At 32.3% G+C, this 15,468-nt stretch overlaps 1 protein-coding gene across 6 annotated transcripts in view; it reads left to right on the forward strand.

Moving 5' to 3' along the window:
* Positions 1-15,468, forward strand: part of LOC149412336 (5'-AMP-activated protein kinase subunit gamma-1-like) — a 334,414-nt gene that overhangs the window by 46,659 nt on the left and 272,287 nt on the right. For 2 of the 6 annotated variants that reach the window (XM_089645899.1, XM_089645901.1), the window contains exon 1: positions 8,785-9,005. The exons of 1 other annotated variant lie outside the window; for it this stretch is intronic. The gene's annotated coding sequence lies outside the window, so the exon portion shown is untranslated. Of the gene's footprint in view, positions 1-8,764; positions 9,189-15,468 lie in introns of those variants that run through there. 3 more of the 6 variants (XM_089645900.1, XM_089645898.1, XM_089645902.1) reach the window with 3 other exon arrangements.

The raw sequence follows: 15,468 nt of genomic DNA on the forward strand, positions 1-15,468 counted from the left end.
TTTTATATTATGGGGTGGTGCTTTCCAAAAATCTGTCTTGCTATTAGAAATCATCCAAATAATGTTAATAAAAATAAATTTAAACATGCCACAAGATTGCCCCATAATTAAATTATTTCAAAAATTTAATGTCCCTTTACTACAAATTATTTTTTATAAAAAATATTATTACCCTATTGTAAATTCACAAAGATTTTTTCAACAATGAAAACTTAACACCTTTGTCTAACAGCAATAGACAAAAGTGTTAATAATCTTGAGTAAAATGTTTTAAAAAATTACCGGTTAATATGAGATTGAAAAAAAATTATACAAAAAGCAAAATATTTCAATAGTAATTTCACAAGAAGTTTGTAAAATTAATTTAATATTTCTCAATAATAATATTAGAAACCATCTTTTTCTCTTCTTATTTTAAATTTTCTCTTTCGTATCTATAACTTTCATGCCTACTATCCATTACATTTTCTTTTTTTGTTCAAGAGAGCAACAAAAAAGCGATAGCTCTTTCCGAAATATTTCTTTAAAAAAAAAATTCTGCCTTTTTAACACGAGCATATTTGCTCATAAAAAATGTGTAATCACGTTTATCATTTTACGATAAAAACAAAAGTTTATAAATTTGATAAGTTCATTTGTTTCTTTAAGATTAATAAAGAAATTTGAAAAATATATGTATATGGTTTGACACACATAGACATCATTGTAATGTGTCCATGCAATTGGTGCATTTAAAAGTTATGAGATTATTTGAATATTTGGGTAACTAACTGAAAAGCCGCTGTGACACTTTTTTGAATTTGAAAAATAAGGCGCAAATCTAAAAATACGAAACATTTATTAAAAAATCTAAATAAATAACTGCGAATAATTGCTCGTAAGACAAATCTCATTTGGAGAGTAATAATTAGACGGCCGGCATAGTCCAGTGGTAACGCATTGGACTGCCATTCCGAAGGTCGCGGGTTCGAACCCGGCGTGCGCAAATAAATTTTATTTAATTAATTTGTGTTATTTCACAATTAATTAATTAAAATAATATATAGTATATTTGCGGCACGTTCCAGAGTGGAAGATACTACCAGTATCGCCCTGGTGTAAGACCACCATTCAGAATTGAAACGTTGCTCCAAATGGCTTTAGCCGTGTTTAGTGACTAGATCTGAATAGCCAGGTACTTCCCCACCTTCCTCTTTCCCTTCCCCACTTACCTTCAGCCTCACAACATCCCCCAATTGGGGATGCCATAGTCTCACTGGCTCCAGACGGGAGCAGTTGGGACTCTTGTGAGGTATTCACTATAAAAAAAAAAATTATGCGGTGGTTGCCGTTGTAAGGATAAAGGGTGGGTATTTCGGTTGATTTTTAAGATTAGCTTGACAGATATTTAAGTTCGTTATGTTGCAAGTAGGTTCCTGGCAACTCCATCCTACATAACACCCCTGAGTACGCAAACCTACCTCCCCTTAATGTTCCATAAACTGATTTTACGATTTTTTAAACCCACTCTTTCACATTAAAAAGTATTTGCCACACCAATACCAATGTTGTTTAAGCATACCTACATGTGGAAACACACACAAACGGAAAAGGCTGTAGGAGTTGTATTGCGGTCTATCCTCTCTGTCTACCCCAGCGAGGAAAATACGCAGTGGTCAGTTAGTTTATATGTATTTTAAAATAAAAACATGTGTTTATTGTTCTGAACCAAATAATAATTCTGAAGCCCATCCGTGTGCTTTCAATGTTCGCATCTCTCCCGTGTTTGTGTTTTATATTTATTTTTATTTCGGTTTGTGATCAATTAAAAATAAATTTTAAATACGAAAAAGAAAATGTTGTTAAACTTACCATTTCCAAAAGTCAGGGGGTGGAAATCTGTAAATGATGGGATGACGGTGTTCTTCTTACCGTCAATAATATTTGTCTAAACTCTAATATCACTTATACACTTGCATACACAAACACCTATACACTACATACGTCACCCGGTAATTATTAAATATACATACCACATTCAAGACATTACAAGGAAACACATCACAGGTTAAAATATAAATAATATGCCTTAAAATATATAATATCTGTAAACTGTTTCATCACTGTAACAATTGACAAAATATTGATAAAATTAATGACGTTTATCTCACCAAGATCCACAATAGACTTTTTCCCTCCGTCCACTTACGCCGCGATCACCTCCGCTTTGTTGTGATACGGTATTTGTAAAATATGTATTTTTAATTCACAACAAAAAAATATTTCCACCTTATAAATTGCACCCAGTTTACTAAAATTCTCAACCTCGAAACATTACCCCAAACAATCCGTAATCCTGAGGAAAACCGGGTATACGACGGCTAGTCTAATTTTTTTTTTAAACTTTATTAATTTGGCTTCATCCTTCTAGTCAGTAGTTCAAACGCAAAGTGAAAAGGACTGCCTACGACTTATCATTGGGTTAACTTCGGTGACGGGGTGAGATTGCTAAGTGTATGTAATACACACACCATACCTATGTGATTTACCACAGTAATATAATTAGATGTGCTTGTTCCTTTGTTACATTTTATCATTACAATAGTATTATTTAAAGTATAAAGGATCCCCCGGGATAAGGCACTAATACGTATAATATTCCCTTTCGAACTTTGGCTTAATAAGTTGAAATATTATGATATAAGACCCCTATTAGTGTGCTACACGTGTAGCAATAGATTGTCCCGCACTTTGTAGAACCATTGAAGTAGTTCTAGGAGGTAGATTAAAAGGTGAGTAGGACGCTCGGCTTGCAGCCGGATGGATCGAGATCGGGTAGCCCACATCGGGTTCACTTTGAATAAATCAAAAAAAAAAAAATCAATTTGAATTGCTGCAATGAGTTCCATTTTGAGACTTCCTAAGCTAACTGGATAAAATCTAAATACTTTAATGTGGAATTCGGGGGTGTTTGAACAAGTGCAGCTCTTTTAAACCTAGTATTAGTTTTTCTTCCAGTTGATTTCTACCATATTTATACTTTGCGTAACTAACTAACTAACCCCCTTTTCCCTACAGAGGTAGGCAGTTAAGAGAGACCAAACAACTCTGCCTTGAAACACACTACTTGTTTCATTCACATTAATAAATCGTCTCATACATACCAATCTGTTATTTTGACAGTCGACATGGCCCGACTCTTTTAGAAATCTTTATTCTTATTGAACAATTGAAAAATATTATTAGCATTTGATAGGAATATTTGAAAGTATCATTTCTCAAGATGAATTTGCGAGATGAAGACAGGCATACTTGAGAGAGGAGAGATTCTACACAACCTCTCCCATTATCGTGACAGTTTACAACAGGGCTCTCTGTGGCAGGATCATAAACTAGTTAGATAAAGCTACCCTCGAATAAACTTTGCGGTTTTCGCAATATTACACCCGCACTTTATTTATTATAATTGAGGCTGCTTGAATATCTAGGCAGGTAGCTTAACTTACGCCACTGGGATTTATTCATTTATCAGGTAAATGAATAAATCCCAGGGGCGCAAGATCAGGCTACTGCATGCATATATATCCAAGTAGCCTCTACTATACAGCAAAACATGCTGTGCTAATAATACTTTTAAAAAGCTACAGATGAATAAGGTGACTTCGGACATTTTTCATGATTTTTAAAAATAAGTCTGGTAAACCAGCAGAGAGAAAAATCATAAAATATTTATTTATCTGTATAACTATAGTAATAATATCTAGGGTAATTTCTTATGACTTTCTTCCGACACGGCCTTTCCTAAATTTTATGAAGAATAACATTGATAATGCCTTCCTCAATCTTTATACACTTTCGTAGTCCAAAGTCAACCTACAACCTTTATTATTTTCCACATCAACCGGTTTCGCTTAGATCAAGCTTCATCAGGATATTAATGAAAACTAAATACTAAGCGCCCTTGAGGTGATGTTGCATAAAAACGACGCTACAGAAATCATCCAAATATTATTAAGAATAAGCGCTTATATATAGATAGGAAGACAGAAGGAGACAGAAAATTACATATTACAAAAGAGTATATACTAGACTTAAAAGAGATGACCAATTTGATAATTAAAAAGTGGGAGGTGAAAACAATGGTGACCGGATAAATCATCAAAATGATAATTCATCACATCTTTAAAAAGTTATATAAAATCATGGAAAGTGATGAAACAAAAACTTTATTAACTGTGTTAAGTAGGTTAGGTTATGTTAGGTTCGGTTAGGTTAAAAATTTATTTTTATATCACTTTTAAATGTGTGTTGAATAGTCACTGTCTTAGTTAGCATGGAACCGTTGGGCTCGCTACTGCAAAATTCCAGTCTACAAAATTTGTATAGGGATTGCGTATATACATTGTCTACAGAGTGTCTACATATATGGCTGTTGAAAATGCTAGGGTTGCTTGCCTATTATTAACATAGTTTGAAATACACATTACCGGCAAGTAAGGTGGCGCCACGCCACGTATAGCTTTACATACCATCCAGCATAGTTTGAATTGGATTCTCCCAGGACAAGTGTTGTTATCAGCCTTACTGCAGCATTGAAAACTGTTTGGAGTCTGTCAGTGTATATTTTAGGGAGACTTGCATGTATTGCAATGGTCAAGTCGTGATACAGCGAGTTTACAAACATATTTGTGGCTTTATCCGGAATATTTCTCTCGCACATTTGCATTATAACATAGCTTAACTTTCTTCATAATTTTATTAAGTTGTGCTTTAGACTCCACAGATTCTTGTTTCAATAATCGAAATAGGTATACTGATCATAAAAAAATAATGTGTGGTAGTGAGGCATGGAACTATCAGAGGAAGGACGCAAGTAGACTGAGGAAAACAGTGGAGTGAGGCCCTGATGTACGGCAGTGAGGTATGGAACTGGCAGAGGCAAGATGAAAGTAGGCTGAGGTAGACAATGGAGTGAGGCAGTGATGTATGGCAGTGAAACTAGCAGACGAAGGATGAAAATAGATTGAAGTAGACAGTGCAGAAGCTCGAAACTGGTAGAGTAAAGGTATATTTATTTTATTTATTATGTGATACCTCACAAGAGCGGCCCTGACTGTACAGTGTGAAAGCAGGGTAGCTATGTCGCCACCGGTTGGGCAGCGTTGTGAGCAGGGTTATAATAGGGGATGTAGGGAGGGATTTGTTAATGTGGGTCTTGAAAAGGCCCGGATTATATGAAGGAGGAAAAACCGGTGCAGGTAACTCGTTCCACATAATAACAAGTCGAAGAAGCGGCCCGTTCTCATGAAGCCAACATCAACTGTGAACGAGTGTTAGAGATGAAAGTAGACCGAGATAGACAGAGCATTCAAGCCCAGATGCATGGCACTGAGGTATGGAAATAGCGGAGAAAGGATGAAAGTGAACTGAGATAGAAAGATGAGTGAGGCCCTGATGTATATCAGTGAGGTGTAGAACTGGCAGACGAAAGATGATAGTAGACTGTGGTAGACTGTGGATTCAGACCCTGATATATCCTCTCTGCCTACCTCTATAGGAAAACGGCGTGATTGTTATTTAGTTGATTGGTTAGTAAAAAAATAATCTGTTGATTTACTAGAATGAAAAAAAATATACATATGTCATGTGATTAATTCGATTATCCTAAAATCATCAAGCCGTGTTTTTTGGTAACCGCGGAACAAACCTAACATTGACAAAACATAACACTTTTTAAAAGTAATATAAAGTCATAAAAAGTGATGAAAAAAACTAGGATTACTAGGTTAGGTTAGACTAAGTTAGATGAGTCTTTTCCGTCATTATTTTCAATGGCTAAAATCACTTTTCGTTTTTGTTTTTAGAGGAAGTAACGGTTTTGCGGTAGCCATTTTGATTTTTTTGAATTGTTTTATTGTGTCAATGTTCTATTTGGTTATGGAATCATTTTTTTTTCTTACCTGTGTTCTTGTTTTTGACAATGATACCGTATTCCAAGATTTCGGCGAGGCCGATATGAATGTCAAGGACAAAAATTTTTGGCAGTAGGTATTGTTTTTTTTGCTTTTCGTCATAGGGCACAAGGGATATTTCAATATTTTATGGTTTCCTACATTTTCAAAGTGCCCTGTGGCCATAAAACCACCTCAAAAAATGTTTGACATGAATATTTTTAAATCAATGCATGTTCTCTCTCACTTAGTTAAAATTAAAGAAATATATTTTTATTAACCCCGATGAAGGTTCGGGCTGAACTGGAACCGGTTGGTTATAAATATATACAATAAAGTGGTATTCAAACAAAGTTATTTTATTTTAATTATTAAAATTTATTTTTCTTACTTAAAAGATCAATTTTCAATCATTCATGAATCTATCGCCAAATGTTTTTCATCGTGGTTCAAGGAATAAAAAATATATTTTGTAATAGAACACATTTCAACCTAGACTATCCTATTTATAATCGTATGTATATATATTTAAAAAAAGTGTCACTGTGTTCGTAGACGCTAATCTCCGAAACCGCCCGACCGATTTGAATGAATTTTTTTTAATGCCTATGGTTGGTTCCTGCTTGAAATATAGGATAGTTTTAATCCCAATAGGTGGCGCTGTTATCGAGACCTAAAAAGTAATATTTTGTTTTCAACATTTTTTTTTATAGATTTCTCATAAAAAATACATAACACCACAAATTGTAATTCCCTACAAAGAAGGCGGTCTGTGACAGGACAACGTCTTTTATTATAAAATGCATTCCAAATGGTTGAGTTGAATTCTAACTCGCTTCTAGTCATAATAAAAAATAAAAATAAAATTAATAAAAATATTTCAGCCTACTTGAAAAGTAGTCGACCGATAACTCAGAAAATTCCAAAGTTTGTTGTTATTAGTGCCAGGAGTGTTTAGAGATGTTTAAATGACAGAAAGTGTCGGGGATGCCCGAGGAATACTTAACGCAATATCTCTGCACCGTAATGAGATACGGAGTCGAATTGGAGTCGATGTAATGTAGTTTTTTAACAGTAATATTGTGCTATACAGTAGTGAATGGTGGAAGAACTCGGAAGAGTCCGAAAAAGACATTGGCAATACAAAGCATTGCGGGGGATCCACTACTTATATTTTTACATATATCAAAATAAAGATGTAATAGAATATTTAAAATCTACCTACGTACTTTGAAATCAATTTTATGCATTAAAAAACAGTTATTTGAAAAAAAATGTTTCGTATTAAAACAGTATTTAAACCTTATATTCTATTATCTTTGATTTAAACTATGCTTCTTGATAAATAGAATAAACTAATTCAATGATTTATTTGGTATGACGTATTCAGTTTTTTCTCTATACTCGAAACACATAAAACAAACGCATTTTCGATTCCTATTCATAATGCGAATTTGTCACCAACGGACGTTTCCTGACCCTCTATTCTATAAGGTGGCGTTAAAAAAACGTTTGTATTGGTGTTTGGGTAGAATACATATTGTATGAAAGTAATTAATTCAGACCATTGATTTTTTTGTGTAATTTGAAAGAAGCGGGTCAAAGGGATTCTCAAACGATTACCTTTCGCATGTTCGCAGCGTAGGTTTTAAAAGAATGAATTCTCAAGTCAATAGCCTTAGCCAGGGTTCTTATTGTGAATACAGTAATCACTCGGTTTTAAGAATCTGTTTATTTTACACGTGCAATTTAATGGTAAAATGTAAAATTTAATGTAAAACGTCATAAAATTTTAGGGTAAAATTTTAAGACGTTTTTTAAAGACTATGTGTCTATGTGGGTCCTTATTATTTATTCAATCATGCAAAAAATTCTTAAAAGTAAGCACCTTAAAATTGTATTAAGAACAACTTTTTGTCTTAGTTAAAAGTAAACAATTTTTTAAAAACTTTTTTCTTGTTTTTTATCTTTAATGTAGTTTAACTTTCAATTATTGTTAGTTAATGTTAATTGCTTAGTGAGTTTTCGCAAATACATTTTTTATAAAATAACGTTGCAACTACAAATAACATTATGTATTTTTGTTCAATTTCATTTTTTAAATACAATTCATCTATTTATTATCTGCGTTTGAAGTATTATAATCAATAATATGCAATCCATTAATATTTTTAATATTTCAAAGCATTAACAACATTTCAAACAACAACAACAAAAAGTATCATTTAATTTTACCACTTAAAAACAACAATGAATCACAAAATGGTTAAACGCCGCGCAAAATCATCATAATCCGTCAATGTGCACCGCTTCAATATGCTTTATTGCTTTATGCCCCGGCCATGAAAGCCGCTTTGAATGTCCTGTTAAATTATTTATAGCAATATCCGAGAGATGGCGTAAACCTTACCAAATATTCAAATCGTTAAATTTTAGTAGAGGCACAAATAAAGAACAATAATGTGGATTTTTGGTTTACGACAAAAAAAATCTTGATTATCTTCGATCCAATGATATTCCGTACTTACGCAATTGGCGTGAATGATAATTATTTTACCTCGTATTGTTGAATAAGTTCAGATAAATAATACATAAAGAAACGACTTTTCAAATAAAAATTGATGATAAGAAATTAAAATGATTGAAAAACACAACATGAAATTGATGATTTATTAGTTTCATTATAATTCTTAAAAAAAATCGTAAACAAATTATTGATCAACAAATAATTTAGAACAAACCACGTGACGGCTTGGTATGTAGGTACCCCCTTTCCAAAATAATTTTATCTGGTTAGGAACAAAACGCATTTTAAAATTAATCAAGTGACAGTCACCGGGTCTACCTATTGCAATATGCAATAGAAAAGTCAAAAGTTTTTATTTATGTAAACGATTTATTTTCCCGAATGAGGCAAATGTTTGGTGTTAACACACTTTCAAGTTCACGTAATTAGAATCTTGTGACTTAATTCTTACGTATGAGTGTTGGTTCCGAGTTTCTAAGTGGTTTATTTATAAAGGAAACCTATACAAAAGTGTCATAAAAGTCAACAAAATACATGTGTATTAAAGTGTTAGTGAATAAAATGTTCTAGTATTATTATAAAACTAAACAAATTAAACACTTTCGTGACTGGCTTGTTACCTTCAAGATTTTCCTTCTAACTGATTTCGGTCACAATAACTACTGTTCTATGAACTGTCACTGAAGATATTTTTTGTTTTAGAAGTGACTATAATTTCCGTATAGTCAAAGGTATTGCATTCTTAAAATACAAACTATTTTATTGCGGGTACAGATATATTAATGTCGACATTATTTCATTGATTATTTTTCTACTGACTTACATCATCTATTCTCTTAGTTACCCACCGCTCAGTTTATTATACCGTTGTCTTTTTGCTCTGAACATTTTTAGTGAATGACGACAATTCAATTAGATATAGGTCTACATACTCATTTATAATGCGTGTCACTGATAGCTGTACACAAACAAAATAAAGTTGTGAATAACGAGGCAACTTTCCTAGCAAATATTTTGTTGCAACTCATTTCAGCAAATCTAAGCATTAGAAATATGCAAATTTTCTTAGCATCAGCCAAATACAAGTCAGCGATGAAAATAGTGATGGGATTCTGTGTTTATTATATGCACAGCAATTTTCAGTAATGAAGTAAATGGAGGCCAGTTCTAATAATAGTCTCACACACAACTGTATTCAAGAAAACAAATATAGACTTCAAAAGCTGTATCAGAAATTGGCACTGTTGTAAAAACCTACTCAAATAAGTATTTTGGTTTCGGTGCTTGTAAGTGCTTCACTTCCTGCCATGAAACAAGCACAATTGAACACGTTTTTCTAATGATTTTCACTCTATGACTGAATGAATAGGCGTTTTTAAAATGGGCGACCAAGCAGGCAAGTAACGGTCCCTACCCACTAATATTTTGTGAGGAACGCAATGAAACATCAACCAAAATCCTTTAATATAATTTAATTTTTTCAATCAGGATCTTTTTGTATTTATGCTTATGTAACACTCCAGCCAGAAGCACCGTCCTGGTGCGACAGGTATACAAACGGGCACTAAGTTGTTAGGATTTGGAATACATTCTCTGACTATGGAAAGGATACTGGAGTTTAATCAGTTAGGATCACTTTTTATTTGTGGTAGATTTCCATTTGAAATTCCAAAACTAGATTTATATTCAATAGATCTGTACTAAAAAATAAAATAGAATCTCTCTTCATTGAGATTTGGCTGACTTTCAAAATACTTGCATTTATTGATTTATTTTGGAAGTGCATCTAACAGGCTAACTTGTTCGAACTAACCGTAAGAGTATTAATTTGACAGTTCTCAATATTTTTATGTCCTAATTAAGTGGGAGCATCACACTGTCGCTTTCATGTTCAGTAATTGGTAAAATAAGTTCTATCTATGCTAAATTTTATTTTTTTCATTCTAATTGGACTCACTACAAAAAACCACAAAATAATGCATAATGTGGATGCTGTACTAGGATAAGACCTTTTCTTATAATAGTTTCTCATGAGAATGAGGAACTATTTAAAATATTTTACCAGTTACCAGTTCCCGTTGTCAGATTTTTCGATTTGCCGAACTCTCAATGCGCACTAAAGAAGTGAAAATCGTTGAAATATCGACGATACACCTTCAAACGGTTGAAATTAATTTATTTTTCGATTTTCCTATATTTTATTGCTCACAAACTCAGTCTAATATATATAATAAATTATTAAAAGTTATTAAAATATTTGTACATGTTTTATGTTAACAATAATAATTTTATTAAAAAACAGCTTACCTGAATGCCCTATTATGCCCAACTTTGAAGGCACGTCTACCGTTGAAAAAAACAAAATTTGTTTTTTCTTTGTCATACTGTAAAGTAAGACCTTTTTAATGAGAACCTTCTTGAGGAAATAACCCTGTTTCCTTATCAAATTTTCAGAATATGACCCGACAAGCTGGCGTTGTGTTTTCGTCATTATTATGTCTCATTTTTGGTCTATGATGGAGTTTGTATGTTTTGATTCTACACCCCTCATATATCTCATATTATCAATAACTGTGTATTAATGGATCTCTATATCTTGCTTCCAATGCTCTCTGATTTATATAAATATCGCAGTACAGTCTCGTAATATTATATGTTTAATTTCATTAGAGTTTGTGAGTTTTGATTCTATACCCCTGATATATCTCATATTATCAACAACTGTGTATTAATGAATCTCTATATCTTGCCTCCAATGCTCTCTGATTTATATAAATATCTCAGTACAGTCTCCTAATATTATATGTTAAAATTTCATTAGAGTTTGTGAGTTTGGATTCTATACTGCTGATATATATATCATATTATCAACAACTGTGTATTAATGGATCTCTATATCTTGCTTCCAATGCTCTCTGATTTATATAAATATCTCAGTACAGTCTCCAAATATTATATGTTAAAATTTCATTAGAGTTTGTGAGTTTGGATTCTATACTGCTGATATATATATCATATTATCAACAACTGTGTATTAATGGATCTCTATATCTTGCTTCCAATGCTCTCTGATTTATATAAATATCTCAGTACAGTCTCGTAATATTATATATTACATTTTCATTAGAGTTTGTGAGTTTTGATTCTATACCGCTGATATATCTCATATTATCTACGACTGTCTATTAATGCATCTCTATATCTTGCTTCCAATGCTCTCTGATTTATATAAATATCTCAGTACAGTCTCCTAATATTATACGTTATAATTTCATTAGAGTTTGTGAGTTTGGGTTCTATACCGCTGATATATCTCATATTATCTACGACTGTCTATTAATGCATCTCTATATCTTGCTTCCAATGCTCTCTGATTTATATAAATATCTCAGTACAGTCTCCTAATATTATATGTTATAATTTCATTAGAGTTTGTGAGTTTGGGTTCTATACCGCTGATATATCTCATATTATCTAAGACTGTCTATTAATGGATCTCTATATCTCGCTTCCATTCCTCTCTGAATTATATAAATATCTCAGTATAGTTTTGTAATATTATATATTACAATTTCACTATACATATTACATTGTATCTATATAATGTATTTTCCAAAATAAATGTTACCTACTAAAATGGTATTTATATTATATTTTAATTATCTTAAATAAATTTCTTTAATTTTTTAATTAACGTTAATTAAGATATTTTATATCTTTTCATTAAAAATCAAGGTTACGTTTGTTTTCAAAAGCTTTAATAGACTCTTCCCGTAATCTAAATCCCCTTAGTGAACCCTTTTCTCATCAATACATTATTATTACATACATCGTAATTATTTTTACAGTTTAGGTTTAAAAATAATTACTTTCTTCCAACTTTATCAGTGCCCAGAAAGCTTTCAGGGATAGTGGCTTAAGGTGATAAAAGGAAATTAACGAAGCCTTCACTGTCATAATGCTAACTGACGCATGTGAAATGTCACAGCAGAATTCATTTACTTGGAAGTTACTAATTGGTGGCTATTAAATTAAATTCTTAAATGCTTTTTTCTTATTTGGTTAATATGAAGGTATTTATACTTCCTCTTTTTCCATTTTACATTTTCTGACAGCGTTTGATGTTTTTGAATTTTATTATATAATATATTGTAAAAAAATAATATAATCTATCTGCATTTGATAAACATTTGATTTTAACATATTACAATATTTTATATGTTGAAATTTTCAGGCTGTTTCATTATTATAATATTTTTTGGATAGGAACGGAATGCAAATTTTAAGCATAAAAATACAAACGCAGCAAACTTATTTTAATGTTTGTAATCCGATTTAGATTGATTATTTTAACTATAATTCAGATAAGTTTAGGATAAAAAATGTACCCCTAAGTTAACTCTAGTATTGGTCCAGTTTTCTGTGCACAATACATCCTCTACACAGCTTTCACTAAAACTATTTTGCTATTCAGTTAGTGTATTGAATAAGATTAAGAAATAGAAGCTCAGGGAGCCTGCTATGCCTCAATACAAAGGACTATCCCATCAAAACCGAGATTTCAACAATTCCCTTATTTCTCCAAAAAATATATTTTCCTCCTTCATTCGAATGAGGATAGGGCATTGTTCTGTTCCTTCTCACCTTTTTAAAATTCATGTGCTTGACTCCTCAGATTATACATTCTGTGGTCTAGAAGTGGGAACTTTAAATCACACATTTTTTGGCTGTCCCTCTTTAAACAAATATACTCTCTTCTATCAAGCCTTATCTAAAATTGCCTCCCCTCCATTCAATATCTTCTCTCTGAATTCAACTCCAATCTTCCATACACTTGAGAAATTTTCCAATTTAAATAAAAATAATGTATAGTATATCTGTGGCACGTTTTAGAGTAGTAGATACTCTCAGTATCGCCATGGTGAAAGACCACTATTCAGAATCGAAACTTTTCTTGAAATTGTTTTGGTCGTGCTTGGTGACCAGATCTGAACAGCCAGATACCCTCTATTCTTCCCACTACCTTTAGCTTCACAACCATATATATGCCATAGTCTCACTGATTCCAAAAGGTTGGGAACTGTTGGGATTCTGGTGAGGTACTCACACATTAAAAAATACATATATTTATATATATATATAAAATATAGTCTAATACATTCTCTTCTGTTATTCTGACTCTTGACATGACCTGACTCACGTATTTGATTCGAAGACTGTACCGTGTCTTCCTCGAACTTCCCCGACTTCTTCTATCGTTAACTTTCACTATATATATTTTCCTAATACTTGTTTCTTCTTTCATCCGCTCTGTATGCTAATAATATTTGATTTGTAATTCCCCTTTGCGGGAATACTTAAAATATAGTTAGATAATTCGCATCCATAGATGGCGTTATTTTCAATACTGTTGAATAAAACACTTTTAACACATTATGCCTTCGAATAACGAGAATAATGAATTGTTAAAATATATTAATTTAATTAAATTGTTTTATGTACATATAAAGCTCAAGCCTTACCGCCGTAAGCGGTTGCTTCGCTCCTTTCCCATGATTCGCGGCTCTGCTCGCGGAATTTTTGTCTGGTTTATTCGCAGCATTAGAGAATGGGATAAAAACATATAATTTTACCGTACTAAAACTAACACCTACAAAAACATTTGCCAACATTCGCGCGTGTGTTTGTAGAATTTTTCTCCTACTTTTTTTTAATGTCTTAACTTCGCGTAAAATTTTCGAAATTCTGGTAACTGATACACAACTAGCCCCACTTGCTGAATGAACATCGTCGTAATCCAAATTATACATATTTGGCTGAAGATATTGGGGAGGGGAAGGAGATGGTGACGAGTAAGGTGAGGAAGTACCTGGCTATGCAGATCTGATCACCAAACAGAGCTATAGCCATTTCAATTTGGAAACCATTTATTGGATAACCAATACCTCTGCCGTAAGTCACCCCAGGGTTCGTTACGTTTGGTGACTTTGCAGGGGGCCTGAGAAACGGCGCGTGGCGTGATGGTTAGATACTTAATAAATTAGTAAACGAATAAATTAGATAATAATAATAGTACCTAGCAAATATTTGTGAAAATTTTCATAAATACAGTCATAATAATATGTACCTGAATTGGCCTTCGCTATGTTGCCGCTAATACGCTAATCACTCCATCTGGGATTCACTCTCTTTCTTTAAATATATATTAGTGATTTTTATACAAAAATTTTATGTTATTATTTCAATTTCTATTTCTTGTAGACACAAAAAATAGTCACTTCGAAGCTCCAACCGGTGCAGGCAGATATTTGAGTACCAGCTCGATATATGCATTGTATTTTGTTCAGTACATCGCCACATCAAAATAGTTAGCCGAGCATGAGATAACTATTAGAGATTCAAGAAAGATATAAATTATTATGATAGCTTTTGTTTTCAAAATATATATATATTTTATTTATTTATCAGTTTCAATTGCAAAAGTTTGTACATGATGTAGGTATAAAGTATAAATTCAAAATTTTCACCTTTTAATTTTGTCTTAATCCTTGCGTTAAGCAATACTTTAACATTTATAAAAAAGTTAAACGAATATTTTATGTTCCGCTTCATTGTACCCTTCCATACCAGGAGTTACGCATATTGCACTGTGTGTATTTCAGCTATGAGTTTCACCAACGCTGATATAAATCGGAAGAAAAATAATAACTTTTGTATAATGTAATTACTTGATTATTATAAGTGAAACACTAATGAATTAAGTATTTGCGCCAATCTCCTTTTAAGTATTATTTTTTAGTAACAAAATAAATAAAAATAATATCTATAGTTTTGTAATGGGGCACGCCGACTGATTGTACGAAATTGTCGCTTCCGTTTACACAGAATTTATGGCAGTATGTATTTATTTCGGTAGGCATTTCAAGCTTGATAAATATTATTTCGTGTAGAGTCAGGTACATAATATCTCACAAAATCTGTAAAATAATCAAGGTCAATATAATTTTAAAT

The sequence above is a fragment of the Hesperophylax consimilis genome, chromosome 23 (genome assembly GCF_061612785.1).
Source record: "Hesperophylax consimilis isolate HC1 chromosome 23, BYU_Hcon_1.0, whole genome shotgun sequence".
NCBI lineage: Eukaryota > Metazoa > Arthropoda > Insecta > Trichoptera > Limnephilidae > Hesperophylax > Hesperophylax consimilis.